Here is a 9,148-nt window from a genome sequence, read left to right on the forward strand (position 1 = left end):
ATGAGGGCTTTTGAGACCTGGAGGGTTTCCACAGATCTGGCTTCTATTAGATGGAGGCAATTTCTTAACTGCCGGCTGAGTTTCAACATTCCCACTCTCCTTGCCTTGCTAAGGAAAACCAGGGGCATGCACGCAGCCTCCTGCAAAGACTTACTCCATTTCCAGCAGGATGAAACCATGGTGGGGAAATTTTGACCAGGGCAACAGAGTGGGCTGGATTGGAGTTGAGCTTTTCAGCCTGATGATCATTTCTGCAGGTTATCATCCATAGTGGGATGGAGTACTTCATCCATCCCCTGCATGCAGAGAGCACCCAATGCAGATGGGGACCTCTGTGCTCACAGCCTTGCAACCATCCTTCCTTCCAATCTCAACCCCCTGTTCGCAACCTCACAACAATATACCCTTGTAATCACAGCCCCATGCTTGCAATCTTCCAACGATTCCTCCTTGCAACCACAGGGCCTCCTTGCACAGCCTCACCAAGCTGGTTTAAAGCCTGGAGTTTTTTTTACCTGGGATTGAACACTGCTGGGACATGTTGAAATGAATTTGAGAGCACAGTTTTTGACAGACTTTTATAAACTGTAGGTGCAGGGCATGTCCATGGGAATAAACATCATTGTAGGCTTCACAAAATCTGCACCTTTATGTAAACAGAAACAGTAGTGTAGGTTGAAGTAAGTGACCATTCCCAAATTAGTGCCATTGGTAACAATGTAATAAATACCATAAATCTGGGGTTTTTTTGCCCTTCACAGTTTCAGTGCAGCTCAAACTAACCAAAGAAGTAAAATGATATGGAAAAAGAGAATTACATGTACAAAAAAGAATTACATAGACATCAGCAAGCTGTATATTTTAATCTAAATAACAGCCTTTGTGCCTTTCATCATTTGAAGGAGATTTTGTTCCTGATCCTTCACATGGATCAGGATTCAGCCCATTTCCACCTTGGCCCATACCCACCTTTGCATTTGTAAAAGCAAAATCCATCGGGTGATGATCTCCAGCATTCCCAAGTCCGTGTAACACAGTGGGGTGAGCAACGTGGCCATGGACCCACATGTGGACCGCAGCGCGAAAGGCAGAACTGAGCCCTGTGAGTGCACAGATCATAATTGGACTCCCCTCGTCTCCCCTCCCCAGCTTCACTGCCATGGCCCAGCTATGCAGTATTGCAGTTACCCGTGTAGCTCATGTCCAGTGGATATTACCCTTTAATAGGTGCCACCATGCAATTAAGCACCAGTAATGCGAGGCAAGGATTCTGCAGCGCCAGCAGTTTTTGCAGAAAGCCACGAGATGGCGATGCAATAGAGATTTCCATCGAGAGAAAAAGCACTTTGGGGTTATGGAGGTAAGCCCGAACCCCATCTGCTGAGCCCTCCACCACAAAGCACAGAGATGTAGGAGTTTTACATTATTTCCCTTCTTTTTGGGGGGTATTACATACACTGGTTCTACATTTATTGTGTATTAGTAAAGACCTGAAGCATAGCACAGTTTGCATTTTAATATTAATAGATGCTATGAAATCTCCTGTTAGAGCAGCAACTTAATCCTGCCACGACCAAGCAAGTCTGCATTAAAGGGCAGTAAACTGTAGCCCATTAGAGTTTGGTGTATAACAGTAATTTAAAAAAAGTATCTTTCCTTTCTCTAGCAAAATGCCCCATTTCCCACGAGATATGTCTATCATTGATAGTCGTGCTGAAAGAAATTTTGGCACAAAGTGAAAAATTAATTAAGATTTTTAATTAATATACAGGGGGGCATGGAAAATGGAGAGCTGGTGGATTTAGCACATGTAGTTGCAATCCTTTTACCCTCTGAGCTCGCCCCTTCCCCTGGGATGGCGTGACTGCAATGTGTAAGGTGTGGTGAATAAGTGTGACTTGAATGTACAAACTGGATCTCAAGATAGATCTGAATATTGCCACTATAAAACCCTCTGTCACCTTATTTTTGCTTATAGTCTGTCTGCCTTACTGGAAACATAGAATCATAGAATCCCAGACTGGTTTGGGTTGGAAGGGACCTTAAAGCTCATCCAGTTCCAACCCCCTGCCACGGGCAGGGACACCTTTCACTAGAGCAGGTTGCTCCAAGCCCCTGTGTCCAACCTGGCCTTGACCACTGCCAGGGATGGGGCAGCCACAGCTTCTCTGGGCACTCTGTGCCAGTGCCTCACCACATATACCCGTAGGCAGACATGCAGTCCTCTTTTATTTAGTAAATGAATATTGAATGTCTCTATGGACCGACTTCAGGGTTGGAGTTTTACATGGCACTATTGCACCCTGAGGGACTCGGTAGGGTCGTAACTGCTTCACTGCAACCCCAAGTTGAGTGGCTTATGGTCTTCCTAGCTCTGCTGTCAGGGATGGGGGTCTTAAATAGCAGCACATGGGGCAGGGGTTTGGAAACCTCCTTCCCACCAGTCCTCTGGTGCAACAAGGCCCCATGGTTGTTCCTTGGCTATTTTCAGCACCAAAGAGTAATGTTGACCATTTTATACATGGGTAATCAAACCAACAAATATTGAACTATATTCAAATGCTTGTGAGGCAGAAGACAAGACACACGTTCAACATCTCCATCCTCCTTCTAAAAACACTCAGTAAAGGAATATGCAAACCCCAAAGCCATATTTTTTAGTCTGACTTTTTAGCATAATCCCATAAAAAAATTGCCTGCCTCTTCTCTGGCTTTCTGCTCCTCTCCAGCTCCCACAGTGTGGGGCATGGCTCCAGCCAATGCTACCCCAAAGCTGGTGGGCGTACATTGCCGGGCAGCCCTTCCAGTTTACCCTGTTTGTCTCCACACTCAATCCTTACCTGCTCATAAAGCACTCAGCCCTTCATCACTACACAGGGACAGGGCAGCAGCTTTCACCTGCCCTCTCCAGGGGAGCAATATTTCTGCTGCCAACCCTGAATTTGGGGACCCTTTGAGCTGAATGAGGATAAAGCACCAAAGTTTGAGCCCACAATTCAATTAGGATTTACACAGAGGCAGCTTCAAAGTGCCCTCGTGAAAATTTGCCCTGCAAATTAAAACTCCCCTTTGCAAATCTGCCCTTTAGGTTCCTGCTTGAAAAGGAAATAGGAGACAGTTTGAGGAGATTCATTTTTCCTCTAGTTTATATATAACTTGCTAAGCATTTTATTTTTTTAAATGAGCTTACTATGTCCAATTTAAGTCCAAATTTAATGATCCCTGCAGTAATTCATTTAAGGGTACAGCTTCAATAAACGCCATAGCATAAGTCAGGGAATAACTGTCCTTGTCTGCAGCACAATGATTAATCAACTTTATTAAAATTAGGATTGGCTGAGGAGATTTGCATAAGAAGACTTAGAGCCTTCTCCAGGACAAAAATGGATCTTAGACCAAACTTTGGAGCTTTCTTCCCCACTTACCCAGGCTCTCTGTTTCCATGTAGCTTGGGAGCATCCAAGTCCAGAGTAGTTGGTTTAGCTCGTGTGGAGGTGGATGATATGATAGTGGTCCTAAAAGGGGTTAAAAAAGACCAATAGTGCTTAGTAGAGACAAGCAGGTTGCAATGCGCTTTGGGCAGGAAGAGGATGTGGGAAACATCCTATTTCTAGCAATCTAAGAAGTGTTTCTCAATGATTTGCTGTAAAGATGCTTTCTAGATGAGGCATTAATTGAAGCAATCACCTGGAGCTATATTATTTTATATTATTTTATGTTATTTTACATTATTTTATGTTATTTGAGATTATTTGATATTATTTTATGTCCTCATCTCCCCCTCGAGCTGGGCAGGGCCCTGGATGCCCACTCTGCTTAGTGAGCGACCTGTGCTGATGCTCAGAGTGGCTTATCCTCCTTGGCAGGTCAGGGAAAGCAAAAGCAGCCCTGCTCAGCACAGCTATGCACCCCCAGCTCTGGAGACCAACACCCCAACATGGCCCAGGCCATGGTGCCAGCACAGCCCCCTGCCACCAGGCTGCCAAATCAAGCAGACCGAGTCCCTGCGGACCCCACATTACTGCTGTGATGACCCTATATGTAACACCAGCCAACCATGAGGGACCAATTAGATTTCTGGATCCAATTAGCAGCAGCTGTGATTTGTGTGCATCCCTCCGTACATATGGCTATGCTGAACTTTCCCTCAGTTTCAAATGTCCCCATCTAGTGCAGGTGAAATGAGAGGAAGGACCATTTGTCTCGTTTTTTTCCAAGAGCCTTTATGATGATGGACGAGGAACCTTTTACATCAGTCACCAACTTGCAAACAAATTAGCTACCTTCATCACCTTCCCCTGATAGCAGAGCTGGCAAGTGAGGGCCCGATGAGCTGTCGGGGAGTGGGTAGCGGGTGTGAGGGGGGGTGGACAAGTGTTTCATAGGACATGATCAACTAAGTTTGCTGGAAATAAAATATAAGTGAAATCAGATGCTGAGGGCTTAAGTGTCCATGCATTAACCAAGATGGTTTCCATCTTGTGGAGCAATTTGGGCTCTGGCCATTTAGGGTGGGACAGGAATTGTTACTCATTTTAATGGATGCTGGGCATCCAAATCCCTTTGGTAGGACTGAAAAATCTCTTTCCTAATTTCTATGTGCCTCAGTCCCTCACTCGCAGCCAACTCTTGCAGGGCGCTCCAGGAAAACTGATAGAAGTGTTACTAGTATTACCTAGTATTACTAGTAAAGATCTTTGATTTCCTTGAAGAGATCAGAGTAGGAAGAAGAGAAAGAAAGGTCCAGGCCTTTTGACAGAATGACAGGCAGATGAATAGAGCTGGCTCCTTCTTTCTCGTCAGTAGTTTCAGCCCGGAAATTGAAGATCCCATCAACTGCAGCCCACCAGAAGCTCCATGCTCAGGACTATGCAATGAGACCACATCACTGATGGCAGCAGAAGGGAACGATGCGGATGAGTACAGGTCCTGCTGCAAACGATCCTGGTAAGGGCAGTGATGCTGCCAGCACCGAGGAGCAAGGCTGCGGTAAATGGGAGTTAATGGCAAGGTGTTCTGCAGCATTGCCCAAGGGGCCAGCCCCTTTTTCCTCTATCTGCAGGGCTTTTATGGGCAGGCCACTGTTCTTGGCAGGAGGTGTTGATAATGGAGTGGATCAACAGCTGCAGCACAAAGGGAGAAGATAAAACCATTTTTATGGGGTGCTTTAAAAAAGAAGACGTCTAGCTGGAAAGTATCTGTTATAATAATAAGGTGGTGGTGTAGAAGAGACCTCTGTACACATACATAGCCTTGACAAAACTGCTCAGGGTAGAGGCACTAGAAATGAGGCCCTGGGTCATTTTGTTGCACAGTAAACAACTCAGTGTTTCCATTGCTGGCAATGTGTGGAAATGAGCCCTTTTACACGGCAGCCTTTCAGCAGCTGGCTCCTGGGGATGAGCATGGGCAGGGGTTGTAAGTAAATTAAGAGAGCAGGAAAGGGGCTGAAGGTTGCATGACATCTCTCCAGAGCAGAGTCTCTGGGGAGAAAAAAAGAGTTTCTCCCTATTTGGCTGAAAAATGAAGGGGATGAACCTGGCAGTGGCTGTTCCCCATCCCTCCTCTTATGGGTGGTTCAACCTGTGTTTCCTTGGTGAGGAGCAGGTGAAGTAGGGCAATATTATTGGTAGAAGGGAAGGATAAACTGGGTGATGTTTCCATGGAATTGGAAAATTCAGGGGAATTAAAGTTGACCCTTGGAAGACAATAAACATGTTTGAAAACCAAGCCCAAATGCTGAAGTTACAGTAGCTGACCCACAGAGAGGAAGAATGGTTTTGTGGTTAAGGCATTTCACTGTGATCTGAAAAATCTGGGTTTAATTCCAGTAGCCACAACCTCCCTGTGTGCTCTTGGACAAATCACTTCATATCTTTTTGTCCAGCTCACTATATAAAATGAGGGAGATAGCTCTTCTTTTTCAAACAGACAGTACTCACCGTGAAGAGTTTGCAGTTGTGATTAAGTCTACACATTGTGGATTGAAGCAACAAGTTTCAGGATGTGTCACCTTGATAGCAACAGCAACATTTTATTCTCCTTTGTGGAAAGAGCTGAATTCCCTGCTTGAAAGCAGAATATTATATCTGTAATCCACTCCTCCTCATGGGTCAGTATTTGAAACTGATTTCTGTATTAAAAAAAAATGAATCACAGCACAAAAACGGCTTCATTAGCTTTGTAGACAGCCAGCGTGAGTACAGAATACCCCGAGCGAGGGTCCTCTCCAGCCAAATACCGTCCTTTAGGGAACTTGGCATTCCTTCCAGGCTGTGTGTCAAGGAGACTGAGCAACTTTACATCAACACAACATGGATTTTCCTTCTACCAAACTACTCTGCAATCTGTAATTTTTAACCTCACAAGTTTGAGATTGTACCTTAACATTTGCAGGAAGCAGATGGCTTCTGCATACTGCCAACCTGTTGTTACAAAAGCATCTTCCAAGAATTGTTTTCTACCCACAGTCGCTAACCATAATTAACCTTTCATATGATTTAATAAACAGGAAAAAATATTTGCCATCTCATATTAATAAAGAGAGCTCTTTAGGACATTCCCCCTCCAACCCCCCCTTCCAGAACATAGAAGCTGCAGTAATTTTTTTGTGTGCTTATTTATTGCCTTTCAAACTGTTTCGGGATGCAGCTTACCTATGCAGATTAAAGCTGCAACGGACAGCATAATAGTGGATGTGCAGAGCACCTTCTGGCATGGCACAAAATGACTTCTTCTTTGAGGAAAAAAAAGCAAGACCGAGTGAGAAGAGTGACTGCTAAGCTTGGGGCAGAGACTGAGAGCAGAGCTCACCGATAGCCCCAGTGATAGCAAAGCAGACAGCTACAATTCACATCTTTCCCACACTCATAATTTTAATGCCTTGTAGAGTTTTAAGTGATAATAGTAGAGTCCTGTAGTGCTTTGACCTTTTTGATATTCAGAAGTGTTACTGGCTGGTCATTTTTGGATGGAGGACTCTCTCTCTATATGCACACCACAGTGACAAACACCTCCAAAGTGCCTAGGAGACAGCTAAGTGCGAAGTGGTATTATTGCCATGATTTCACTAATGAATGAAAATGAAGATGTTGGCTAAGACTTTCCCATAATATTATGGGGGAAATGAAATGGCAGACCTAAGTAAAAAGCTGGCATGGAGGACCAAAGTATATCTCTCAGTTCCTGATGGGTAGTTGCTTTGGCTTAGGACATCAAAGGCTTTCTGAAGAGCTGAAACTATAAAGGAAATATTCTCTTGGCTTAACCAATTTCCATAATGTTAGGGAACACTCTCCCTGCTAGGACAGGAGAACTTTTTTAATTAATGTTTCTTTTGACGGTTGAGTGCTCACCATCCATTCAAATGATAATGCACCCTAGAAATTACAAATACCATTATGATGATAACTGCTTGGCTATAAAGAATAAAATAAAATCATATACATACAAAGACTGATCTGCAGTTCAGGAACCAATTCCAGGAGACGATCACAGTTTTTCTGTCTTGTCCCTGGTTTTTCTGGTACAGTGGAGTTCGCCGGATGGCATTCCATTCCCGTTCATTATCGATATGCTGCCAAGATTGAAATGGATCAACTTAAATTAAGATGGATGCACATCAAATTAATGCAAGCCTAAAGAGACTGACTTTGTGGCTGGAAACTAAAAATGGACAAATAATGATAATAAAAAGAAAGGTTTTGTTTTCTGAGGCTAGGAATTAAACAAGCAAAACCAAGGATCTCATAGAGGCAAGTCTTTTTTATTTTACTAAGGATAAAAACTGTCTTGATAAATATAATACGTACCTGGAAACCACGAAGCAGTTGCAGTGTTTTCTCTGCATCCTATTACCATCTCAGACATTGATTGATATATTTGCCTGCCTGGAATACAGTAGAAAACCACCATTTCTGTTATAGCTGCCATTTCTTTTATTATTTCAAGTAATTAATTCTTCAGTTATATCAGGCTGCAGGTACACTCTTTACTCTGCTTCCTTTTGTGAAAATTTTGTCGTAGTCTTGGTTTAGAAAAGATTTTTGTTAGTGTTCTTAGAGCTTCCCTAGATGAGAACAGCTTTTAAAAAGATTTTCCCATTAAAAAAAGATTATTTTCCTCCAGAGGCTGTGATCACAAAATGTGCATTGTGTTATCAACACAAGTTTAAAAAATGCAAATATAGATTTACTTTTGTAGATCTCAGCGAGATACAGGGTAGAAGTAATACAGGATCAGAAATCTTTTATACAACACTTTATCTTTTTGGATGGTAACTTACGGTGCCCTCTGAACTCTGAAGATTCAGAAGTTTGGTGCTGCTGCTGTCCTCGGAGGGCACTTTCATTTTCTAAACCCCAAGTCCAGTTTACAAGGTCTGACCACTTGAATTCAATTTTCACTCCTTTATTTTCCAATTCGGTTGAAGATTCAGCCTGAGGTTTAGCCTTTGGCCTTCTGAATTTTCTTTTTTCTGGCCACTGTCTCAATGTTATTATTATTATAGTATAAAGTGGTTTTCTTGCTGTTGTTTTCTTGCTGTTGTTTCTTAGTTTCCTTTTTTGCTTTGTTTAGCTCTTTTTTTTTCCCTACAGGGCGGGTTAAACAGTTGTTCCGACCACTTTTAGGGTTCATTGGATCCAGCCCAAATCCATGAGACAAACATTTTGTTGCCACAAGAGCCTCGAGGATCTATAATCTGCAGCTCCTTTCACTATCCTGGCAGCCGTTTCAAGTCAGGATGTGTTTGATGGGTTTTTGGGGAGAACACGTTTTCATTCAAGAGATGTTACAGCAAAATTTGCGCAAGGTCTGCAGCGGTCTGTGTCCGAATGCAACAAAGCCAGCTTTCTCCTCTGGTTTAGTGTTCTTTTCAACACTTACCAACTTTGTCTCACAACACCCTTGGGGAGGCAAATGCGCTTTTTGTTCCTTTATTAACAGCGAGGGAACTGGGACATTAAAATCTCAGTTTTGCAGTGGGAAGCAGCCCTGGAGGGATGCCCCAGTGGGGAAAAGGGGGGTTTGTGTGGGATGCTGTGGGTACCCCTCAGCCCCTGCTCACCTTACCCACCCTAAACCCCTCTCTCAAATCTATTCACCCTAAAACTGACAGCCACAGGGCTTTGGGAGTGCTGCTTGAGTG

At 43.6% G+C, this 9,148-nt stretch overlaps 1 long non-coding RNA gene across 1 annotated transcript; it reads right to left on the reverse strand.

The window, feature by feature from the left end:
• Positions 1 to 4,206: 4,206 nt before the first annotated feature.
• On the reverse strand, positions 4,207 to 8,379 carry LOC115611728. Its single transcript, XR_003992672.1, has 5 exons — positions 8,285 to 8,379; positions 7,812 to 7,889; positions 7,451 to 7,576; positions 5,943 to 6,133; positions 4,207 to 5,123 (listed from the first exon to the last, which is right to left on the reverse strand). It is a non-coding gene; the product is annotated as an uncharacterized LOC115611728 (long non-coding RNA).
• Positions 8,380 to 9,148: the final 769 nt, after the last annotated feature.

Source organism: Strigops habroptila, chromosome 8 (genome assembly GCF_004027225.2).
Source record: "Strigops habroptila isolate Jane chromosome 8, bStrHab1.2.pri, whole genome shotgun sequence".
NCBI classification, from domain to species: domain Eukaryota; kingdom Metazoa; phylum Chordata; class Aves; order Psittaciformes; family Psittacidae; genus Strigops; species Strigops habroptila.